At 38.4% G+C, this 26201-nt stretch overlaps 1 long non-coding RNA gene across 1 annotated transcript in view; it reads left to right on the top strand.

Annotated features, from left to right (window-relative positions):
• The window catches only part of LOC130012149 (uncharacterized), a 30562-nt gene continuing 4361 nt past the window's right edge, over window positions 1-26201 (top strand). The window contains exons 1-2 of the long non-coding RNA XR_008787489.1: window positions 1-91; window positions 4551-4641. This is a non-coding gene — a long non-coding RNA (uncharacterized LOC130012149). The remainder of the gene's footprint in view (window positions 92-4550; window positions 4642-26201) is intronic.

Below are 26201 nucleotides of genomic sequence, written 5' to 3'. Positions count from 1 at the left end.
ATTAAATACAGCAACAATGCTAACAGATTATATATCATTTATAGGCAATCAACCTGGAAGTTTCTACAGTAATGTAGATCAATATATGCCGGTAAGTATCAGAATGTAAACGGAAGCAAGCAATTTTAATAATTACAGTACGACAGGTCGGTCTTTGCAAAATCAATTCGATGACGACCAGACGTAGCAATAAAGGCGATAAACGAGTTGATAATATACACAGATAACTAAGTATCGTAACTCTCCTATTTATATGGATTTGTTACCTATTTTACGTTCTAGGAGGATTCAATCTTCCTGAACTACCACAAGAAAACACTGATCGAGCAAAGAAATACAAAAAACTGAAGTTTATGTAGAGAATTTAATGGATTCTGTTGAGTTCAAAAATAGAGGAGGAAATAGGTGAAACCAGGCCCAACAACTATTGCTGGTACTGGTCTATATGAAATCCTACAGCTTATTTTATTTCATGTTCAATATTTGGTGTAGCCTCCGCCAGTCTGGATCACCTGTTGAACTCCTCACCCCATTGATCGGATGGGACTGGCTCTGAGTCAGTGTTAGACCCAATGCCAGGTCTACGGGAACGTGGAATGTCTTTTACGTCATTATTCTGTTGATATTTTCGTAATATTCGACTAATGGTCGAAGGGTGGTGACCCAACTGTCGCGCAATCGGTCTCATTGATATACCAGCATTTCTCATGGTAATAACTTGCCATCTTTCCAGGGTAGTGAGTTGGTGATGTCCAATTGTGAAATACATAGAGTGAAAACGGAGACTTTAAAACATTCAGCAATGCAATGGCTGATTTCCCAAACATGATTTGGAGTTCATGCTGTCCTTGTTCTGTAGGTCTGTTATGTGCTGCACTTTTACTGGTGTCTATGGAGGACAGAATACGTCAAAATAATATTTCACATTCGCATATATTTCTCTTGGGTGCAAAAACATTCGGGCAATGCCATATTATTTTCTCTGTGCAATGTGCAATACTCAGGCAGGTTAGCAAGTTACGGACAAAGGCGTCGTTTTCTCCCGAGATGGTACTCTTAAATTTTGATAGACACCATTTCCTTCAAATACATTGTGGCTGCCATCTTGGATCTTCAAGATTTTCGTTATGTAAAAACTTATCTCTACCAATGTAACAGCTACTAAACCGACATTCTCAGAGCTGCTGGATAATTCTGTATCATCTAGAAAAAGCACCACCTCTTCCAAATATATTATGATGTCTATCTTGAATCTTCAAGGTTTGTGCTATGTAAAAACATATATCTACCAATATCGCAGCTTCTAAACCCAAGTTAGAGTGGTTCATGCTCAAAATCTTTTACAACAAACAGACACTATTTCTGGGTTGTTTTAACATTATATGACAAGACATGCCATAAAAACTTTATTCATCAGCAATGGACCACATTTGATTTTTGAGGATATAACTATTTGGAAATTGCTTCAAAATCTTCCCGGCTTCCATTATCAAGGCAGTTAACTCTTAGTAACAATACGAGTTATGTTCCTTGGTCGCGTAAAATATCACAATCACGCCCCTGAAACGAATAAGTCTGTATCGCAGTCGGAAAACTTCGCTTATTTCCTTGTTGCAAAGTAACGGAATACACTCCATGAGACGATTGCATTTGACATATGTACGCATGCGCAAACGCTTAGTTGTTTTAACAATACCCCCACGCCTTCAAATGTCTTAGGGGGGTTGGATGGCTGAGTGGTTAGCGTGCGCGCGCTGTATCATAAAGTCTGTCATTGAGTCAACTGGCGTGGTTTCGAATCTCCGGTTGTACGTGACAAGGAGTAGGGTCGCCTGTCCAACCTCGTGGGTGTGCTCCGGGTCCTCCGTTTCCTCCCACTGCTAAAGACCCCTACGCGCAAGCGAATTATGTAAATAAAATTAAAAACCGTATGTTAGTCCCGAAATGACCTAGTTTGTGTCGAGTGGACGTTAAACCCCATTTCTCTCTCTCTCTTTCAAATGTCTTAATATTAACTGTTTATATTGCTACAACGCTCTCTCGTGTAATATGGTAGCATTTACTCACATGCATCCCAAACTTAGGCTGCCTATCTACAGCTAGCTCCGGCTGAGAATAGACCCTAACCTAATTAACCGACATTTTAATTCCTAAATCGACGATTTTAGTCGAAAACACCGAGTATGCTTTTAGAAATTTTTAGAAGTATTTATTACTCTTCTATTGTCATATTGAATGCAATTAAATATGTTTATTTAGCCGTTGTGTGTATGAAAGATCTTAAACTAATCAGGGCCGAATCACAAAAAGTTCCGTAATTATTCAATATGGCGGCGCCTATGACAGATAATTTCACAGAGGCGGTTTTGTTTGCGAAAACAAATTTAGGAGTATCTAACCTTGTTTTGAAAGATAAACAGATTGAAACTCTAAAGACAGTTTACAATGGTAAAGAATTTATTGCAATATTACCCATAGCCCATATTATATATCGCTTTTACGCGAGTGTCAGCGACATGGCGTGTTTACATAAAACACACGTGATTGGGTTATTTTTACTCTGTTGTCTAAACAAAACGGTGTCTAGTCGACAAGTCCCACCCCAAAACGATCACGTGAGCGTTTTAAATGGAAGGTAATCAGGGCAGTGTCACATTCTGGGAAGTATGACGTAGATGGGTCGCTGCGTGCAGTATGACTCACATGGAGTGTAATTAGATTTTAGTCACGTGACAGCCAAACATGCGGATATAACCGCTGCTACATTATCATCTGTATCATCAAATCACATACGCTCACACCAGGGACCGAACCCATCCCAGATTACTCACACCTTAACTTGGAAGGGAATACACCCCACACTCCATCCCATTCTCATCAGCACCACTAAATAGTTCCTATTATATCTACCCCCTTCCAAGTTAATGACATGCCTTCCAATCGTGTGGTTTTACTCCGTGTCCTTGTTTTTCCTCCCACAGCAAGGACCCTGAATTTAATAAGATAAAGGTTTCCCGGAGGGTGGATGAGGGCGTTTAATCCCCAGCTAGAACAAGGTGTAAGGACCGGCAGGACGCGGGGGTGGGGGATTGTCCGGCACGATCACGCCACTTGCGCCAGTGTAAATTAGGCAATGATTAGTTCCTACATATGAAATAAATAAACTCTGTAACCTCGATATACAATTATTGATTCGTATAATAATATGCGATATACTCCCTACTTGGAAAGGGGTAAATATAACGGGAAATATTTAGTGTTGGTGATGAGCATGGGATGGAGTGTGTGTGTGTGGGTGTGTGGGTGTGTGAGGGGGGGGGGGGCGACGTCGCTGCAGCTTTGGATGGACTGTAAAAACGAACAAATGAATATCTTTATTCTGCAAGTTTATCATCAAATTGCCAAAATCAAAAATTAAATCAAAGAGTGCAATCGAAATTTTTGCTCACGTTCGCTATTAAATAAACACGAAAGTCGAAGTGCGTAATGAATGTATTTTTTACTCGGCTTTATATACCAATACATGTTTGTAGAATACCTCGTGTGACGTATATTTGCTGCGACATCCGAAATCACGTGCGCGGGACTAAACTTTGTACGTTATTCGGGATTCGTCAGTAAAACAGACCGGTCTATCTTCCACCCGACCATTTCCTCGCTACCTCCGACCGTAGGGATAAGTGAACGTTGGGTGGTCGACTAGCAAGGATGTTTGTAGGGTGTTGACTCGTTCAGCACGTTATTCGCGATTCGGGATTCGGCAGAAAAACTCCGACAAAACTGTTCTGATAGATTAACTAAGTAACTCGTTTATCGCCACATGAACAACAGTCCCCTTGGAACATATGTTACTACAGAAACTTTTTAACGTCCTCAGCTCGATCAACAACTTGGCTGGTGGAAATGGAATGTTAATTGAAAAACATAATTGTTTCAAAAGGGCCAACATGTACAGTATACTATAGGTATAAGGATTACATGTTGATTTGTAAACACAGTTTCATTTTGTACGCACTTTGACTGCTAATTAAACTCTCTATAAATAGTGTTGTATAGGTGTCCTTTTTATTTTACAGTCTGATAAAACATCATGATTTTCTATCATTTGTTGCCGCCAATAAACAGAGCTCGCCAATAAACAGAGCTAACAACTGAACCAATTATATTTATTTATTATTATTATTATTGTTATCCTCCCAGTATAGGTGCAGAACAGTAAGACGTTAAACCCATTTCATTTCATTTTATTGTTATTCATCTTCTATAGCGCTTTCCAACCTCGTGGGTTTTCTCCGGGTCCTTCGGTTTCTTCCCCCTGCTAATTATTGAACCATATGTTAATCCCGAAATGACCTAGTTTGTGTTGAGTGGACGTTAAACGTTAAACTAAAGTCAAACATTCTCTGAATTGTTCTTGGTAGCTTATTCCATATATTTTCTGATGATCCTATTTTTGCAATATAATGCCCGTTCTGCCAGTATTTGGCTAACAGTCAAACATAGATCTGCTTTGCATAATATTTATTCCAATGAAAACTTTTTTGTTTTAGCCTGGAGCTTGTAGCAGTAAACCTTGTGACCAGTATTCGGTATGTGTGGAATCACCACCTGGTCCACCTGGATATGTTTGCAACGTAGCATGTAAGATTTACTTTATTATTGTTTGATGTCCTCCATTCGAACACTGTAAGGTGTCATAACAAACAATTACTTCTATTTTACTACATAGTGAATGCATACAACAGCGTAAACGTTGACAATATAACAGTCATAGGTTGCTAGTCAACGAAATTTTAAACCTTCAGCAACTTTGTTGAGGTACCAATTCCAGAAGTAATGAGATCTAGAATCACCGCAAATCACACAATTGGAAAGTTGTCCAGTGCCGTGGTGATGCTATAACCTGGTGAACTCATGTTAACGATGATTATCAGTTCATCAGCCATTGTCTCATTTTGACAGATCTCGTGGATGGCTGTTGTCATTGCTCTGTTTGGTTCACGTGCAGACGAATCAAAATAGTCGAATATGCACAATTCAAACTGTGACTGTGTTTTGTATATTTACAATGACCAACAGTAAAGTGGTACACTGTGACGTTAAATCGTGGTTCGTTATTCGACCCATCTGAAGGGCTATACGTTGTCCTGTAAAAGGGAAACCAGGTCGGAAAATATCGACGAATTTCTGTCTCGTTATTCAAGCTCGAAAAGCCACGAAAAGCAAAATGGATAGTTTTATGACATATACACTTCAAAAAAAAGTAGAGGATATTGAAATGCAAATACCTATGCAAGTAGTGATATGCTAAATAGTCATGGTCACTTGACATGCTTTGAGAGTATATTCACAGATGAAGAACTTATCGCCCCAACAGAACCACTGATCTGCACCTGCGACACGCAATAGCGCCATACACGTGGGAGGGGTTCAATGTCAAATTTGACACTTCAAGGAAGGGTTGATGAAAACTGCCGCTTGCTGGTTTATTCTATCCATGTTTGCTTCCCTATCAGTTCTTGCATAGGATTTACTGTTTAGCATATCTTTGCTTTAGTGTGTTACGTTTAATTTGATAGGGAGACGTGTTTGTCGACGTCAACCGACAACACTGCAGGAATTGGCCGTGGCACTGCAAGAGGAGTGGGTCAGCTTGCCCCAAATCGTGATTGGACGGTTGGTTATGAGCATGTCACGGCGAATTGCTGAATGCCTAAGGATTGGTGGAGCAATTACTCATTATTAAGACAAAAATCAAAAACGTCCATTTTCACTTTTGACAGTGTATCTCTTTGCGAGTGAAATGGGGCCGTCAGATAAGCCGCCCATATGAACTGTTTATGTTCATGTTTAGGCAATTGGCCTGTTATTAACATGCACTGGTTACCTCTAATAAAAACAGCAGTGCATTTCCGCAGTTTTGTATTGTTTCTGAATATCCCGTACTTTTTTTTGAAGCGTATATAAGTGAAAACATATTTTTTTTACTGCTGAGTGACCCTTCTTACAAGTTAATTAAAAAATTAAAAGCCCAGTTTACTTGACAAATAATAATTTTAATTGAATCCCAAATAACCAAACACGTTCTGTCTCATTATTTGTTATTCAAAATTTGAATCCCGAATAGCGAAACTCGTCCTTTATCGTTAGTTGTTTTTCAAGCTTGAATAGATAAATTAAAACAACCTTAGTGTATGTCCCATGTTAGATTGCGGAACAAGGCTGAACTGTTTCACTCTAAATTAAATTAAAACAACCTTAGTCTCTGTCGCATGTTAGATTGCGGAACAACAAGGCTGAACAGGTTCACCTAAAATTATTAAAGAAAACATTAGCTTTACTACTTGCCTGCACACAGGTAAGCCCCTTAAAGCGAGAATTTCATATTTTCTAAGAAAGTCAAAGCATAATTATTTCTATGTCTTTTGCTCAATAGGTTGTCAACTCACTATTATACGACCATAGGTATCATTCTCACACTTAAAAAACATTCACCTCGGAAATAATAACACAATTACCTCCCTTGTTTTTCTACCCCCCCCCCCCATGGAATAGCTATCTTCAAACGTTTGAATTTGAAGTTGAAAATGATATTTTTACCAATTTCTCAACTGGCAATAGTGAATTATAGGATTAATAGGATTTTTCTTTAACAAGGTAGGGCTGTTTAACAAGGTACCATCTATTTTAAGGCTTTATTTTAATACATTTTAAAAATATAACTTAAAAATATGAAATTATCGCTTTAACTTTGCATGCACACAGGTAAATCCCTTTTATATACTCAAAAAGAGGTCAACCTTAGCGTATGTTCCATGTTAGATTGAGGAACAGCAAGGCTGAACAGTCTCTCCTAAAATTATTAAAGAAAAACATTCAGTTTACTACTTGCCGACACAGTAGAAATAAATTAAAACAACCTTATTGTATGTCCCATGTTAGACTGCGGAAATACAAGGCTGGACAGTTTCACCTTAAGTTATTAAAGAAAACATTTGCTTTACTACTTGCCGACACAGTTGAAATAAAGACAACCTTATTTTGTGATCCATGTTAGATCGCGGAACAACAATGTTGAGCACGACTCACCCAAATTATTGGAGAAAACATTCACTACTTTGTTTACACAGCAGAAATAAATAAGACAACCTTTGGTGGATACTCTATGTTATAATTATATTGCGGAACAACAAAGCAAAACAGGCTCACCCAAAATTATAAATAAAGACAAACAGATATTTATTACCGTGTTGGGAGTTAGCAACACATCCTAATCAATCGACCACAGCTAAACACAAGTCACACGTGAGGCATGAACGTGCGTGACTAATATCAACATCTTTCTTCAAAATACTGATATACATATAATATGCTATTTAAATACAGCAAAAGGTTTAACAATGAACGGCAATGCACCATTTTATTTCTATCATCATAAAATAATAAGGTTGTTACAACTATGGTGATGGTGGTGATTGGCTGAAAATACAGAGACAGCCTTTATAAACACAGTACAAATAACAACCTAACTGTCTTATGTGACCTTTAAATTTCCATGATGAAATGTACAACCATACATACATATTTATCTAGTCAATATACCAAGTACATAAGAATAGAGATATAGCCACAAAAATAAGTTTTGGCTTACACAGGGTCAACATTATAAGCAAACATCATAGTTTATGAGAGGGCCTTTACCCAGCAACCATGCCGAAAAGACTCTATAATGTGACAATTCCAAACTCTAAAGTACATCATAATAAGATAAAACACAGAATTAATCTACATTTCAAAAACGGTTTCTAACAGACCTAGAAATATATGTAGACTAACAACCTAAAAACTGAATTAAATGGAATTCAGATTTTCAAACACAATAACATGTAATATACTTTCTTATATTAAACATAGTTCAGGCAATCTAACATATGGTTGTCTATATTAGATGTTATAATGAAGCTGTCACAAATAATGTTACAAGTAGATTTTACAGTATTCCAATGAGACTTTCATAACAGTCATTCTGATAAGGCTTTCATAAAATAACAGTCACCCCATCAAAACTTTCACAGATTGTCATCTCAAGGAATTCATTAACAGTTGTCCCAATAGTGCCACATGTTTCTTATTCCAATACAGTCGATGCAACATAAAGGTTAACCTACACAGTTTCTTCCATCCAACAGTCCCACAATGTCACATACATGTATAATACAATGAAATCAGATATTACAAATCGGATTCCAACAGCATACACAACTTATTTACTGGACGTTCCAGAGTGCTTGTTTTGGTTTTGACAGTCACAACGCGCACTAGACCATTTCTATCAGGGTGCACATTTACAACACGTCCTAGAGTATAGGAAGACCGAATATTTCCATCGAGTATCAAAACTATATCCCCAGCACAAACATTTCTTCTGGGTTTTACCCATTTTTGTCGCTCTTGGAGAAGTTGTAGATATTCCTTCGACCAACGTTTCCAGAATAAATTAGACAAATACTGAATCTGTCTCCATCGCCGCTTCGCGTAAGCATCTGTCTGATCAAAACTTCCAATAGGCAGAGATTCACCTGCACGTAATAGCAGCAAAAGATTTGGTGTTAAGCTATCAAGATCATTTACATTGTTTGACACCTTAGTAATGGGGCGTGAGTTCATTATGGATTCAACCTCACACAGAAAGGTTTGAAGGCTTTCATCATCAAGAGTCACTAAACGTTCACTTAGTAATCCATACAGAATTCTGCGAACAATACGGATTAATCTTTCCCAGACTCCTCCAAAGTTTGACACGGATGGTGGATTGAAGTCCCATTTTATGTTGTGTTGCAAAAGCTCGTTACCAATTTTTTAGACATTCCATTTGTTGATTTCCTCACGGAGTTCACGCTCTGAACCAACTAAATTGGTACCATTGTCAGAAATTAAATATTTAATAGGACCACGACGTGAAATGAAACATCTTATAGAGTTAATACACGAGTCTGTGTCTAGGCTGTAAGCCACTTCGAGATGTACCGCTCGTGTAGTAAGACAAGTAAAAACCACATCGTATCTCTTTAACATGGAGCGACCACGTTTCACTTCTATAGGTCCAAAATAATCCATACCAACTTTGGAGAAAGGTGGCTCGTCTGGTTTCAAACGTTCTGAAGGCAGGTCTGCCATATTCTGTTCCATAGCTTTAGCTGTATACTTCTTACAAGTGACACATTTAGAAACAATATTTTTTATCAAAGCTGGGGCATGGATAATCCAGATTTTCTGACGTAGCTGAGACAATATGGTACATTTACCCAAGTGACCTACTGAACGGTGCACACTGTCAATGATCATTCTTGAAAGTCATGAATACTTGGGAAGAATTATTGGGTGCTTAGCATCATATGACAAATCGGAACGAGTCAACCGGCCACCGACTCGTAATTGACCATCATGTAGCATAGGATCAAGTTTTCTCAGAGAACTTGTTTTCTTCACAGGCAGACCACTGCTCAGCTGTTCTATTTCTGCACTAAAATGACGATTCTGAACGTAACGATAGATAGCAGTTTCAGCCCTTTTAAAGATTTCTGGATTTATCTGTTGATTAATAGACTTCTTAGCTTCCTATTTCATCTTCCTCATCTCTTCTGTAACTTTAGATTTTAACTGATCATCATCAGACTACCGTCTTTCAAATTAGAATTGACTTATTTTCTACTGTTGACCCAATACTTCAGATTGTCAAATCCTCTTAACAGCAGAGCGATAATTCTTCTTAATTTTAACCAGGAGGAATAATGTGGCAGCAACCTATCTACAATGTTCGCAGAGTTGTCAACAACAGTTGCAGCCGCTGTCTTCTTTATTTCAGGATCACCATCCGGTATGTGTTGTTAAAAGCCTTCATCAGTTGGCCATTCATTTATGGGTCCATTAAACCAGCGTTTTATCCGTGAACTATCATTAAAACTCAGTCCTCTGGAACAGTCATCACCAGGATTAAGCCGAGTGCTGATGTAGTGCCAAGATGATAAAGAACTACCATCGCGAATAACGGCGATGCGATTCGCGACAAATGTAAGGAAGCGTGCACCTTCATTTCTGATGTAGCGCAACACAGACATGCTATCCGTCCAAAAGAATAGCTCATTAACAGTGATTTCCAACTCTTTCACTATCATATTTGTTAACATAACAGCAATAGTAGCAGCAGTCAATTCTAACCTAGGTACAGCCAGTTTCTTCAGTGGGGCCACGCGAGATTTACTAAATAAAAGAGCACAGTGTATTTTATTGTCAACATTCACAATTCTCAGGTAAATGGCGACACCATAAGCAATGTCACTTGCATCTGCAAACGCGTGTATTTGGCAGGACGTAATCTCACCAAAATCATCAGGTTTATAAGTTTGTGGAATGTCAAATCTCTCTAGGTAGCCTAAATTATTCAAAAATAACTGCTATCTCTGAAGCTCAGATATAACGTCATCCCAACCAAGTTCAAGTTGACATAGTAGCTGTAATAGTAACTTAGCTGGTAGTATAAAAGGAGAAACTAATCCCAACGGATCATATACAGAACTTACAGCTGATAAAATTCCGCGTCTAGTTGCAGGTAGGGTACTAATGTTCACATTGAATTTCAACACATCAGTTTCAACAACCCGGTTGATATCTAAGGTACGCTCTAAAGGTAGTTCCTCGCAATCTAAGTTCAATTCCTTGATATCTGTGGCTCTTTCATTAATGGATATCGAGTTCAGGACATTCCGTTTATTGCTGATCGATTTAGTGAGGTGAAAACCACCATTTTTACAAATATTACACAGGTCCTTAACAAAACTGATAGCATCATCAGTCTCTTTAAGAGATTTCAAAACATCGTCCACATAAAAGTTCTTGAGAATTGATGTGACCACAGCTTTATCAAATAGATGTGCATTATCGATTGCAGTCTGGCGTAAGGCTAGATTAGCGCATGAAGGTGGCGAAACTGCGTCGAAAAGATGGACGACCATTCTATAAATTACAGGCTTACAATTCAAATTACCATTTGGCCACCAAAGGAAGTGCAAAAAGTCCCGATCACATTCAGGAACGCGGACCTGATAAAACATTTTTTCAATGTCACCCATTACAGCGATGTTTTCCTGACGAAAGCGAATTAATACACCTATCAAACTGTTCGTCATATCGGGTCCCTGTAGTAACTGTTGATTTAGGGATATACCAGAGTACAAAGCAGCACTGTCGAATACTACACGAATTTCATTAGGTTTTTTCGCATGATAGACCCCAGGATGTGGGATGTACCACACTTTACCATCATTACGATATAACTGATGTTCTGGTACTTGTTCTGCATATCCGTTGGTTATGACCTTATCCATAAACTCAGTATAATTCTGACGATAACGGGGACTTCTTTTTGTCTTATTAACTAAACTGTTAAGACGACATTCTGCATGTGATTTGTTGTTCGGTAATGAAACTTGATCTTTTCTAAAGGGCAGACCAATCGTGTAGTGTCCATCTTCAAACTTCAAAGTTTTATTTACTTTCTTAATAAAGGAGTTGTCATCTTGGGAGTTCTCTTTGACATCATCAATTGCTCTTTCGGGGAAATCTAAAGAAGCAGTCTGTTGTACCATTTGACGTAGATTCCCCAAGTCTTGAACTGCTTGAATTTCTGCCCTATTTACAGTAGGCCTCAAACTAGACGAATCTCTGACCAAGTTCCATATGATCCAACCTAGTGCGGATCTGACACCGTGGGGGCTTCCTGGGGGTCCAGTTTTAATCTCCAGTGGTGAGTATGCATCTGGAACGTTATTGCCTATCAGAAGACCAATTTCTGCATCAAGAACGGGCAAGTCAATTCCTTTAAGATGAGCCCATTTACGAATATCATTCGAAGTGGGTATGTGTCCATGAGACACTGGTATATTATCCTTTGTATAAATGTCTGGTAAATCAATCACAGTTTCTAAGGTTAAGTCACCAAGCTGCACACCTTTAATAAGATATGATACCATATTGTGTGACGACCCCATGGTATCTATAGTCAATTTCGTTCTTCTACCTGAACAACCAAGCAACTTCATAACATTGAGCGTGCAGAAAGGCATACGTTTTAAATGACTGGAAACATCCACGCATTTTAACTTGAACAGGAATGATCGCCATAGTGCAATCTGTGGTGCCGGCCTCCATATCTTTACCTAGTTACTATACTTGTAACGTTAAACTGTGTGTTTAACGTTACAATTGATACAGTCTAAGACTCCTTACGCAAGTTCAAATAGGTTCAAACGCACAATTGTCAACACATATCATTACAGTTTGTATTGGAATAAGTAATTCTATGACAAACAGTGAAGACTAGACCACTAAAATAGTTACCGAACAGTTTTTCTTTGTGGTTATGCGTTCTACATATTGCATAGCGATGTTTCTTGTAATGACGTATTACGCATGGCCGCCATGACACCAGCCAGTTGAAATTTCGCGTAGCAGTTGGGTTTCATCAAATCATATCATTATGCGGTAAGGCTTCACCTTTATTTCAATGGGAATTGATTTATTATATGTTAAGCTATGTGCAGTACTGTTTTGGGACAGTTTATGTGTAAATTATGGGAGCTATAGACCAGTAACCTTTTTGTAGTGATTTCACTAAAAAACTTACGCAAAGGAACCCTGTAGGACAAGCCACTACTGTGGCTGGAGTAAGGCGGAAGACATCAGTAGTGGAACCATTTCTAATCTTTACCCATCAGAGCGCTGATAAAAACAGGTTTTAACTTATTTGAGTTCATTTCACCACCATGATTTACACTACTGTTTGTATGCATAATAGAATGATGTGAACCGTCACATTTACTACAATTAGTCTTGACACTGCAAAATTTATACATATGACCAGATTTCAGACATCTGAAACATAGTCTTACAGATTTCATAAAGTCAGATTTCTCTTCAAAGCTCAATATTGAGAACTGTTTACAAGTACAGAAAGGGTGTGAAGGATGTTTACAAAATTTACATCCCACTTCTACTCGTTGCCACTGGTAACCTATGATAAAACTGTCCTGTTTAATCGCAATACATGCTTAAAAGTATCCGTAATGTACAGAAAGAGTACTGTTCATTTCTGATACACGGATACTTTCAAACCGTTTTAAATACCTATCAAGCAAACAGTAGCGGACGTTTAGTCCGATCCAGATCGCAAATGAAAACGATGGCCTTAACCAATGTACATGAAACAACTAGTCAAAATCATAGTAACAAAACAAAATGGGGGGAACTACATGGCAGTTCAAAAACATATACAATGACATTAAATTAACATAACAACCTATTACAAAAATCAATTATTATACATATCAATTGGCATCTATTTCATAATTTGGTTTGATTTATATTAATATGCAAAATATATATATTAGAATATTGAATAATTATTTTAATTAATTGTGATGATAGAAGGCGCAGTTCTCTTGCTGGACACTTCACAGGCATTGATAATAAGCAGGATGAAAAAAACGCCTAGAAAGTCATAAACTTTATTACAAATAAATTTCAACGGAAGAACCATCCGCCGATGCATACTTTCACAAGGAATGACCCACGTTTCGCATTTCCTTTACACTACATTTAATAATATCACAGTCCTCTACGCCATAGATAAGATGTTTTGACGATGTGGTCTAAACAAACACGTGATTGTTTTACGCTCAGAGTATCATAGCAAGACGCACGTGTAAATACTACTCAGGTCGTCTCTCCACTGCGAAATCATTCTACCATGAAATGTAACGTGAGGCTCAGAAAGGGATAAATAATGAAAGAGCAGAAAGTATTTGTCACTTTTCGGTTGAAACGACTCGATAATAAATACTATTTTTCACATGTTGGTTCACAATACTCGATAGAAATGTGATGTAAGTAACTTATTAGCACCTTTCCTCGGTGTATCGGTGAATATCAGGACAGTTTTGGTCGGGGGCCGCCTCGGCTGGGCCCCTCGACCAAAACTGTCCTGATATTCACCGATACACCTCGGAAAGGGTGCTAATAACTACTACATACATGGCTTGCTGAAGGCAGTCTCAAATTCCTTTGGAGGATTAATGGGTTTACGGTCTGACGAAGGACTAGGTTTAACCCCATTATCCGTTAGTTGAGTCGCGAAAGAGCTTCTAGGTTTGAAAGGCTTACGTGGTACTGGTGGGTTACCGGATACAGAACGGTCAATGGATAAGGCTTGTTTACCGAAGGTGGGATCATTGACTTATCAATGAATATGGTATGGTAGCTTCTGAAGAATCTTCTTTAAATTTTCTGAATATTCTAGAATGTTAAGCGCCTCAATACTCTGAACCGCATGTGGACACTCCGTCAAAAACATGGAAAATTCATCAACGGCCTTTTGGTTGTCGGATTTGATGATAGGCCAATTAAGTGCTTTTTCTATAAAGGCATTAGCTATTAACTCTGCATTACCATAACGAGTTTTTAATTGTTCTAACACTAAGGGATAAGCTTGATCTGGGTTCAAATAACAATAACTTTGGACAATTTTATTCGCATCTCCAGTCGTAAACTGATCAAGAAAGTTTAACTTTTCTTCCATGGACACACAGTTCGCCACAACAGCTGAATTGAATTGTCGAATAAAACGTTGATATTCAATTACGTTTCCACTAAATGGCTTTATATTGGAGCTAGGATTTCTAATCTGACGAAGCATAGTGTTCAAGGCCCCTTCGGGTTGATTTTGATGAGGTATGCAAGCATCTGGAGGGTTAAGTGTAGCATTAGGCATATACCTAGAAGCTTGCTCAGGAATGGTTACATCATTGTAACCTATAGACGGAGTACTAGAATTCCTAAATCTGAGAAAATCTTGTCTGGTACTCATATTCTGATTGTGCGGCAATGTCGAAGTTCTGAGGTTTGGCTTTTCCATAGTATTTTCATCAACATTAACAGACTTTAAGGGTTCATCACATACCGGTACATGTTTATCACTAACACTGACATTTGAAGACTTACGACCATCAATGCTATTTTCACAGGATTTATTACAAGTCTTATTATATTCATCGAACAACTTGGCCTTACCATTCGAAATATTTATTTTAGTCACTAAAGCCAGTTCCTTTTCACGGAATTCCAAATCCAGTTTTGCAGCCTCAATTTCTTTCTGTTGTTTCAAGGCCTCAAATAATATTGTGCTGCTAACTAAACTTTATTTTGGTCCTCTTTAAACTTTAAATACGATGTGGCACTGTATCGAGATGAATGACAAATTGATTTTGACTTATTGGATCTCGATCCCTTGCTTGACGTAACATCTTCAAATTGAAGATTTAAAGTTAGCGAAGTATATCTTGCGCTCATCATAATATTCATCATAATAGGTAGCTCTTTCGTCTACAGACAAAAAAGAACAATAGTATTCATGAGTGTTCATATAATCTTCGTACAAACATATCCAGTCGCAATATTGTTTCCTTACTGCAAGAATGTCCTCATTATTAGCCACCATCAGCCTGGCATTTTCAGTTATGTCCTTCAAACATTTAAACACTGAGTTCAGTTTGGTTTTAGCATTACCAATATCTTCTTTTAATAATACAGACGTACTTCCACTGCGCTGGTTTCCAGTTTCAACTTCCATGTTGAATAACGAATACGCCAATGATAAATACAGCAAAAGGTTTAACAATGAACGGCAATGCACCATTTTATTTCTATCATCATAAAATAATAAGGTTGTTACAACCATGGTGATGGTGGTGATGGTGGTGATTGGCTGAAAATACAGAGACAGCCTTTATAAGCACAGTACAATATCAACCTAACTGTCTTATGTGATGTTACCTTTAAATTTCCATAAAATGTACAACCATACATACATATTTATCTAGTCAATATACCAAGTACATAAGAATAGAGGAATAACCACAAAAATAAGTTTTGGCTTACACAGGGTCAACATTATAAGCAAACATCATAGTTTATGAGAGGGCCTTTACCCAGCAACCATGCCGAAAAGACGCTATAATGTGACAACTAATAACAGTAATATTAATACTTTCCCTAATTACTATACTCGACAGTTATATAATAATTTGTGTGCTCACCGTATTTTATGTCATCCCACAATGAAAATAAACTTAATAATAGCACAGCTTCATGACAGCTATCATGACTCTCTATGGGACACAGATAATCAATCGGCTAACGATAAAACAAATTCTTCTGTACTTTATTGCAGAACCAATTTTACCGTGAAAACTACAATAAAACATAAAACAACCTCTAAGTACATGTAAACAATGTAAACAAACATGGAGACAAAGCATAACTTAACTATGATAAACAAACCAAGTTGCCATTATGTAACAGTTGACTTAATAATTTAACAGTATTTCTTGTAGCAAGACCAGACGACATGACCAAATTGGGACGACCAACTTCGAACTTGTGAAGTACAACTTGATTTACGATTACTTTCTTTAAAAAGCTTTCTATCTGATTTAAATTGTTAAATATATAATTATATTGAACACTTACACCATGCAGCTCTTATCATATCTTATCATAGTTTAAAACTAATGTGTTGTAATAACAACACATACTGAGACAGTAAAACAGTCAAATCTGAAAACATGGTTAAACATGTGAATATTAAAACCCATCGCTTGGCATTTGCAACACCACCTCTTGTCTTGCGAGCAGTTACAGCCCATGGACCAAACGTGTCTACACCCACTGAGCTGAATGGTGGACCTGGGATCAATCGATCGGCTGGCAAATCGGCCATTCTTTGTACCTTTAACTTGCCACGTAACTTTTTGCGTGTCTACACCCACTGAGCTGAATGGTGGACCTGGGATCAATCGATCGGCTGGCAAATCGGCCATTCTTTGTACCTTTAACTTGCCACGTAACGTTTGCAAATGACACACTTGTACAATAAAGAGCGAATAATTTTCTTGCCTCCAATTATCCAAAAACCTGCGTCTCTTACGGCTCCTTCTGTGAAGTGTCTACCTTGATGTTTTGTATTTTCATGATATTGCAAAACCAATAATTTGGCCACATGACTCTTTCCTGGAAGAATTATCGGATTTTTCTGACTAATGTTCATGTCCTAATTATTTAGACGACCACCTACGCGTAAAAGTCCGTTGCCATCTAAATATGGATTTAATTCCCGAATACTGCTGTTCTTGTTAACATGTTTCTTGTTCTGTCGACACTGTATCTCACTTGCAAAATGTTCATCCTGTACAGTTTTGAATACAAAAATCTCGGTGTTCTTGTATTCATCAAGTTTGTGATTAATATACTATTCAAAAAAAGTAGGGGATATTTGATTTTTAAGTGTTATTAAAGTCACCTAATGAAACTGACGAAGAAACAAATGACAAAATGAAATGAAGTTCACATTCATCGATTTATTCCAAATGATCGTTAGACTAAGTAAGGCACAGACTGACCATTATAAGGGTAAAATGATACCCGGGGTCAAACAGCAAAGTTACCACAGCATCACAACCAAGTCAGTAACGGGTAAATCCTCCTCTGTTTGCCAAACAAGCATTGATCCGACGTGGCATACTCCTAATGAGACGTCTAAGATCATTTTGGTCCAGATTGTCCCATTCCTGTTGCAACGCAGCAGCAAGTTCTTGGACATTGGCAGGACGTTGTTGACGTTGACGTAACCTCTGTCCAAGCATGTTCCAGACATGCTCGATAGGGGAGAACGCGGGACCCTGTGTTGTGCCGATCTGTAGAATGCCAAGGGCACGTAACCTTTCATTTTGGGTAAGCCGACGCATATCAAAATTTGTTTTCTGGTCACTAAAACAATTAAACTGATGTTTCCACCCTGGAATTCAATGCCACAATGACTGTAACATTCAAAGTCAGAGTCGTGCAAATCTTGGGTTGGACCCCCATGATGATCCCAAGCATCACCTGCATTCCATGCGGTAGCTATTGGTGCGTTTGGGCGTCACATGTAACTGGAAATGTTTCTTCTGTTAGGTTCTATAGTGACTTTTTTCGTAGTCATTTGCATATTTTAGTATTATGCCCCCAAAATCAAATATCCCCTACTTTTTTTGAATAGTATAGTAGAAGTTATTTTAGATCTACTATTCTTAAAGTGTTTCACAAATGTTCGCAATATCATAATAGCACAAACTGGTCTCTTCAATGAAGAGAACGTTGAGAATCGATCTGAACCTAAACAGTCTTGTTCTTGAACTTGAGATTTATTGGTTGTAACTTCCGTTCTGACTTCTTTATCCCCATCCGGTTGAATCAGAGGAAATATTTCATTGTCGCGAGAACCACTTATCTTTCGCGATTCTTGAGCTTTAGGGATTGGTCCATGTAACCATAGACTTTCCTGTAGATCAGTGAGATTTACGAAACGTGTGCCTTGATCTGCAGGATTTAAGTTAGTGGGTATATAGTTCCACTGTTGTGGTAAGGAAACTTGTCTAATACGTTCCACCCTGTTAGACACATAGACATAGAATCTACGTTTTTCATTGTTAATGTAGCCTAAAACCACTCTACTGTCACTGAAATATGTGAATTCACTTAACGGTATCGCTAACTCTTCTGAAATGATCTTAGCTATATGGGTTGCTAACAAGGCAGCACATAACTCGAGACGAGGAACAGTGTTACAATGTAGAGGGGCGACCTTACTTTTTCCAAGAATGAACCTATGATGTCCCTTTTTACTCTTATCAATGCCCTTGATATATGCCACTGCCGCAATAGCTGACTCGGATGCATCACAATACACCAACACCTGTTTTTCTTGAAGAGAATTCAGACCATCAGCAACATAGCATCTTGGAATACTGACATCATTCAGAGCATACAACGAATCCCTCCAGTTATTCCATTCACCGAGAACGTCTGGTGACAACTGTTCATCCCAGTCGGGGTTGTTCCTTAACAAGTTTCTGAGAATAACCTTTCCCTTGACAGCAACTGGGGCGATAAATCCGAGTGGATCATATAATCCATTTATGATGGATAGAATACCACGTCTTGTAGACGGTTTATCTTGTAATGAAACCTTGTACACAAATTTGTCACAGTTCAAATCCCAGACCAGTCCTAAACTATTCTGCATAGGCAAATCTTCACTTAGATTCATGTCAATTAAATCTTTCGCCAAGTCCCTGGAATCAAATTTAGTTAAGAATTCCTTGCTGTTCAAAGCGAACTTGTGAAGTCGAATGTTTCCGTTACACCATAAAGTTACCTTACTTTTATTCAGAACCGCAGAAGCTTCGGCTTCGCTTGAGAAGGACGCAAGCCCGTCATCTACGTAAAAGTTCTTTGAAACAAAGTTTTTTATTTCAGGATCTGCGTTTTCAACAGCCTTCCGTAACCCGTAGTTTGCAACTGAGGGTGAAGGTCGATTTCCGAATACATGAACACACATTTGATATTCTATAAGTTCATTACCAAAGATATTGTCCTTGTACCATAAAAATCGTAAATATCTTCGCTGCTCTGGTATCACATAGAAGCAATAGAACGTATGCTCGATATCAGCTGAAACAGCATTTTTTTCCTGTCTAAATCGTAGTAAAACGCCGATTAGGTTATTTGTAAGATCAGGGCCTGACACCATAACTTCGTTCAAAGAAATGTTATGAAAACTTGCTGATGAGTCGAATACTCCTCTTATCTTATCTGGCTTTTTGGGATGATATACGCCGAAGAGTGGTAGAAACCAACACTCCTCATTTTCTTGTATAGGTGGCGCTACTTCTGCATGACCTTTATTTAAAATACTTGTCATGAAGGTCATCATATGGTCGCGTTTGATAATATCCCTGTGGAGATTCTTATCTAATATTTTAGCTCTCTTCTCAGCTTGTACCTTGTTGTTCGGAAGTCGCGATCTTACAGTCTTAAAGGGTAACGGTGCTGACCATTGGCCTCGAGAGTTCATTTCAAATTGTTTGTCCATTAATTTTAGGAACGTCCTGTCTTCGTGTGAAAGTCCTACCTTGTCATCATCTGGAGTTTTATCAAAAATTGAAGAATCTTCAATCGTACACGTCACTGACTGTTTGCATGGGTCTAGTAAGGTGGGTCTACCATTACTAAGGATATTTATCTTGTTCACTTTAATGTCTGTTGACGCATGTACCTCTCCAACACATACTTCACCAATGATCACCCACCCCATTGGAAGGCGCTGAGCAAATGGAGCATTTTCACTGCCTATACGTTGATCTGACACCTGATGTACGGCGGGCAAGTCTCTACCGATAAGCAAAGATATGTCACAGCCATCTTGTATTGGTGGAATGAAACATTCCAGTTCACTTAAATGTGCATAATGTTTAGCTAAATCTGGGCTCGCTATCTCTTCTTTGGAATTTGGAATATTACTGCATTCGATCACAGAAGGTAAATCAAATGTATACGAGCCATTAACAGACTGAATAATCAGCCCATCAACTTGTCTACCAGTTGTCAAAACATTACCCACACATGAAGACAATTTATAGTTAATTATTTTTGAATCACATTCATGGAATTCATTCAAGAGTTCTGGTGTTGCCAGGGTTCTATTACTCTGGTCATCTAGTATGGCATATACAAGTTTGTGGTGATTTGGGTCTTTACCGCTGAACACTTTCGCTAAAACAATCTTTGCGCAAGATCGTCCGACCGAGTTATCTTTGCATACTTGAGTACATTTAGTAGATACCGTTTCGGTATGCTCCCCGCCATGCTTGACTGTAGGTTTTATTAAAATGTTTACTGTCAGTTGGTACATTATATTTAGGTAAGTAGTCATAATGCATGCCTGTGGAATGTCTGTCTGTCATTACACTGGATAGCAACAGGACACGTGTAACCCCTGTGCTCCTTTGAATCAATACACCTGAAACATATATCATTATCTTTGACAATCTTCCTTCTATCTTCAATTGATTTGTCCTTAAAGGCTACACATGTATTTAAAGAGTGGTGGGCATTATGCAATGGACACCTGAACTGAGACCGTGGAATATGCCTATCAGTCTTTGGTTCTAAAACAGCTGTTTTATGTACAGCTACCTTGAAAGATGGTTTATGATACTCTTTACGGGGAAGACAAGTCAAGTTTTCTTCAAATATAAAGGCTGGATCATTCATAGTCGTTGCAAGCTCATACAAGAACTCAACGAAAAAGCTGAACGGAGGGTAAGTCACTTGGTGCACTTTTTTGTAATTAATTGCCTTACTTCGCCACTTGACCTGTACAAAGGACGGAAGCTTCAGCAGGATAGGATTCACGCCTGCTGAGGCATCATAGTAACTTAAAAGATTGCTATAATTAGTGTCACTTTTCAGCGATAGAATCTCATCACATGTGTCAGCGAGTTCATAAATTTTGACCCTATCTCTGGTTGTAACCTTGGGAAAGTTAGCAAGTTTATTTTTGATAGATGATTCTATCATTTCTGGGCTTCCATACCTTTCATTGAGTCTTGCCCACATTAATTTTAGACCAGCAGCTGGATTCCTTGAGTTGGACGTTCGGAGACTTACGGCATGTTGTTTGGATTCGGGTCCGAGCCACTTTATTGCAAGATCAAGCTCTTAGGCAGAATTTGAATCAATTTCATTCATGACGTCACGAAAAGTGTTTTTCCAAACAACATAATTTTCAGGTTTGTCATCAAATTTAGATAATCTTGAAACAAGGATATCTTTCTTTAAGAGATAACGAGAAACATCTTCAACAGTGTTAAGTTTTCTTGCGTGATATGTCTCTTCTTGTTTCATACTTGGGACTTGTTCTCTAACAGTTTGGTTTTCGGTACCTACACAACTATTAGTAGATACATCATGAAAATTTAATTTACGATTTGTTTGAGTACATGCCATATCTTGCGGAATTTGTTCTTTAATCTGAAAATTGCCATTTTGATCTTGAACATATCTTTCAGTTCGTTCTTTCGAGTCTGTGTGAACCCCCTTGGTCTAGGGCACACAACTGATCGAAAATAACTTGAAGTTCAGCTTCCGCTGCGTCTACTTCCCTTTTTGATTGAAGTATTTTTCTTGCAGTTTCTAGTTCAACCTGCTCTTTCTTATGAAGCATTGCTTGCTCTACTGAACGTTTTTGTAAGTCAGTTTCTTGTTTCACATAATTAAACCTTACTTTGGCTGTCTCTGCCTTCATCCGTTGCTTTGCTAATATACTAGAGGAAACTGAACTAACGGAACATTTTTTTGATGTGCCATGTGAACTTTTATCTTCACTTTTATTTTCCCATAAAAAGTTTGTTACTTCATCGAAAACTTGTTCCAATTGTGTACGAAGTGAGTTAAAGACATAATTGTGACCTGACAGTTCTTGCTCACTTTCAGTTGTCTTAATTCTTATTAGATATTCTTTAAATTGCTCAGATAATTCACCATAAATTCTGAACGCAGACTTGAGTTCCTATGTCACAGACGGCTGCAGGGACTTGTCTTGAATTCCGGATTTAACATGTTTAAATAGTTCATTAATCTTGTACTTTTGTTTCAGTAATTTAGATTTGTGTGTTTGTTCTATTTCGTGATATATACTTTGAGACTTGTCAGTGAGTTTGTGTACGTCTCTAAGTTCATATCCACCAATCGCCTGCTCTGCTTTGTCTTGTTCGTCCATGTTTACTTGTTATGGGTCGTGTTATGGGTACTTGTCTTGTTACTTGTCTGGTAAGAAAGGCGATGGTTTTTCACTATCATGACTCTCAATGGGACACAGATAATCAATCGGCTAACGATAAAACAAATTCTTCTGTACTTTATTGCAGAATAAATTTTACCGTGAAAACTACAATAAAACATAAAACAACCTCTAAGTACATGTAAACAAACATGGAGACAAAGCATAACTTAACTATACTATTAAAAAAAAGTAAGGGATATTTGATTTTTAAGTGTTATTAAAGTCACCTAATGAAACTGACGAAGAAACAAATGACAAAATGAAATGAAGTTCACATTCATCGATTTATTCCAAATGATCGTTAGACTAAGTAAGGAACAGACTGACCATTATAAGGGTAAAATGATACCCGGGGTCAAACAGCAAAGTTACCACAGCATCACAACCAAGTCAGTAACGAGTAAATCCTCCTCTGTTTGCCAAACAAGCATTGATCCGACGTGGCATACTCCTAATGAGACGTCTAAGGTCATTTTGGTCCAGATTGTCCCATTCCTGTTGCAACGCAGCAGCAAGTTCTTGGACATTGGCAGGACGTTGTTGACGTTGACGTAACCTCTGTCCAAGCATGTCCCAGACATGCTCGATGGGGGAGAACGCGGGACTCAGTGCTGGCCAAGGTAATGTGGTGATGTTCTGTTGTTGGAGGTAACCTGTAACGATCCTGGCCCTGTGACATCTTGCGTTGTCATCCTGGAAGATGAAACGGCGGCCATGACGTCGTGCTAACGGCACAACATGGACTGCCAAGATGCTGTCCCGGTAGTACTGGCCTGTAACACGCCCTGCAACAACATGTAAAGCCGTTCTTCCAGCAACAGTGATGCCTCCCCACACCGTAACAGAACCACCCCCAAATCGATCATGTCTGATGACGTTAACGTCTTGGAAGCGCTCGTTTCGACGACGCCACACCCTCCTACGTCTGTCCAAAAAATCAACAGTGAACCTTGACTCATCTGAAAACATCACATTGCTCCAGCGTCGATTATCCCAGTGTTGACGATCCCTACACCAACGACGTCTTGCCTGAATGTGATGATCTCTCAAACAAGGGATCACGCGAGGACGTCGGGCGCGAAGGTGACCCCTATGCAGTCGATTCCGAATCGTCTGGCCACTCACTCTCACACCAGTGTCTGTTTGAAGACGAGCGCTGATCTGATTTGCTGTGATGACACGATTTCTCAAGGCCAAGGTACGGATAAATCGATCCTGGGCTTGAGTTGTCGCCCTTGGTCGACCTGAGCGTGGTCTGTCCTGGACAGATTGTGTATCACGGTATCTGGACCATAGCCTGCTTATGACAGACTGAGAAACATTCATCGTCCGCGCCACAACCGCCTGTGTTGTGCCGATCTGTAGCATGCCAAGGGCACGTAACCTTTCATTTTGGGTAAGCCGACGCATATCAAAATTTGTTTTCTGGTCACTAAAACAATTAAACTGATGTTTCCACCCTGGAATTCAATGCCACAATGACTGTAACATTCAAAGTCAGAGTCGTGCAAATCTTGGGTTGGACCCCCATGATGATCCCAAGCATCACCTGCATTCCATGCGGTAGCTATTGGTGCGTTTGGGCGTCACATGTAACTGGAAATGTTTCTTCTGTTAGGTTCTATAGTGACTTTTTTCGTAGTCATTTGCATATTTTAGTAGTATGCCCCCAAAATCAAATATCCCCTACTTTTTTTGAATAGTATATGATAAACAAACCAAGTTGCCATTATGTAACAGTTGACTTAATAATTTAACAGTATTTCTTGTAGCAAGACCAGACGACATGACCAAATTGAGGCGACCAACTTCGAACTTGTGAAGTACAACTTGATTTACGATTACTTTCTTTAAAAAGCTTTCTATCTGATTTAAATTGTTAAATATATAATTATATTGAACACTTACACCATGCAGCTCTTATCATATCTTATCATATTTTAAAACTAATGTGTTGTAATAACAACACATACTGAGACAGTAAAACAGTCAAAACTGAAAACATGTGTTTTTCAAAAAATGGAATCTACAAAAATATTCTCTCCAAGGGAGATTACACCAACCTACAATTTCATCATACTAGGATTAAGACCAGTAATTTTCTTCATATGCACTACAACAGCAGCCATGCTTCGTCAATGGTAGTCTCTATCATCCAGAAAAATATTCTACGAATATTAGTCTGGACAGGTTGTCAACATTTGAGAAAAATTGGCTAGATAATCCGGTCTTTCACATTATCATAAACAATGTCTAAGGGAGGTAACTCCTCTTAAAACAAGATGTTTACGCCTATGAAATTAATTTAAGAATGTCATTTCAAAAAATCCATTTGATTGCATGCGAGTTCAATATCTGACACTCTCAATTTTTTATTGTAAAATTTCTCTCTTCATGGACCATATCTATGCTTTTAAAATTAATCCTAATTCGTCGTCACGATCCATGTTTGTTTATATTAATGCAAGAATTATGGGATTTATTGTGGGAAGGGGCGCAACTCTTACTTGACTTGGCTAAAGAGACTGGATAATCAACCACATTAAAAACCAAACTCCCGGTTACGCATGGGCAATGGACTTTACGTCAAATATTGACAACCTTCCCAGACCCTCCGTATGTTGAAGACTAGGAGGTTCTGGGTGACCGAGACTACGTCAATGGCGACCTCTCAAGACACGGTCAACCAGACTCAAATTAGCATAGCAATTTACTTAAAGAGTAGAACTCTGGATAACAATTCTTTTCTACTAAAAATTACATCTAAATTTACGACTGGACTTTTTAAAACGAAATATTGATAATTTGCATCTTACACTATTACTATACCTTACTAGATTCAGATTCAGACACTTTCATGTCTAACACTTTAATAGCCGAGAACTAATGCCAGATAATCCTCCATTCTAGCATCCAAGATTTTCTCTGGCCCGTTCATTAGCAAAGTTTATGTCAATCGCAAACCTTTTTCGTTCTACATGTATTTCATTGAAAGTTTCGCTATTTACACCAGGTACAATATTGGTTAATTTCTTCGGGGTGAACCATTTCCTCTAAAAGCCCTCAGAAATGTATTTGCATAGGGTTTACATTCCAGTTCAAGCGCTGTTTGCGACATTTTAACAGACCGTGAACTTGACTTGACGACTCTAAGTGTTTCAGACAAAGTAACACATGGGACACTTGCCTCTTACGGCAAGGGTCGGTAACTCAGTGAATAGCAAAATGGATTGTTTTATGGCATAGACCTGAAAAGCTAGTTGTTTGCTGTCGAGGCAGCCTTCTTATAAATCAATTAGGAGCTATGGTGGCTCAGTTAGTAAGACGTTGGCTCGGTAACCAGGAGATTCCTTGTTGACCAGGAGATCTCTTTGCAAGGGTGCAGGATGGGTGGGTGGGGGGTCTGGCAAGGGACGACATATAGTCC

This window comes from Patella vulgata, chromosome 1 (genome assembly GCF_932274485.2).
Source record: "Patella vulgata chromosome 1, xgPatVulg1.2, whole genome shotgun sequence".
NCBI lineage: Eukaryota > Metazoa > Mollusca > Gastropoda > Patellidae > Patella > Patella vulgata.
The sequence above is the reverse complement of the archived record's forward strand: the minus strand, read 5'-3'. Positions and strand labels throughout refer to the sequence as shown.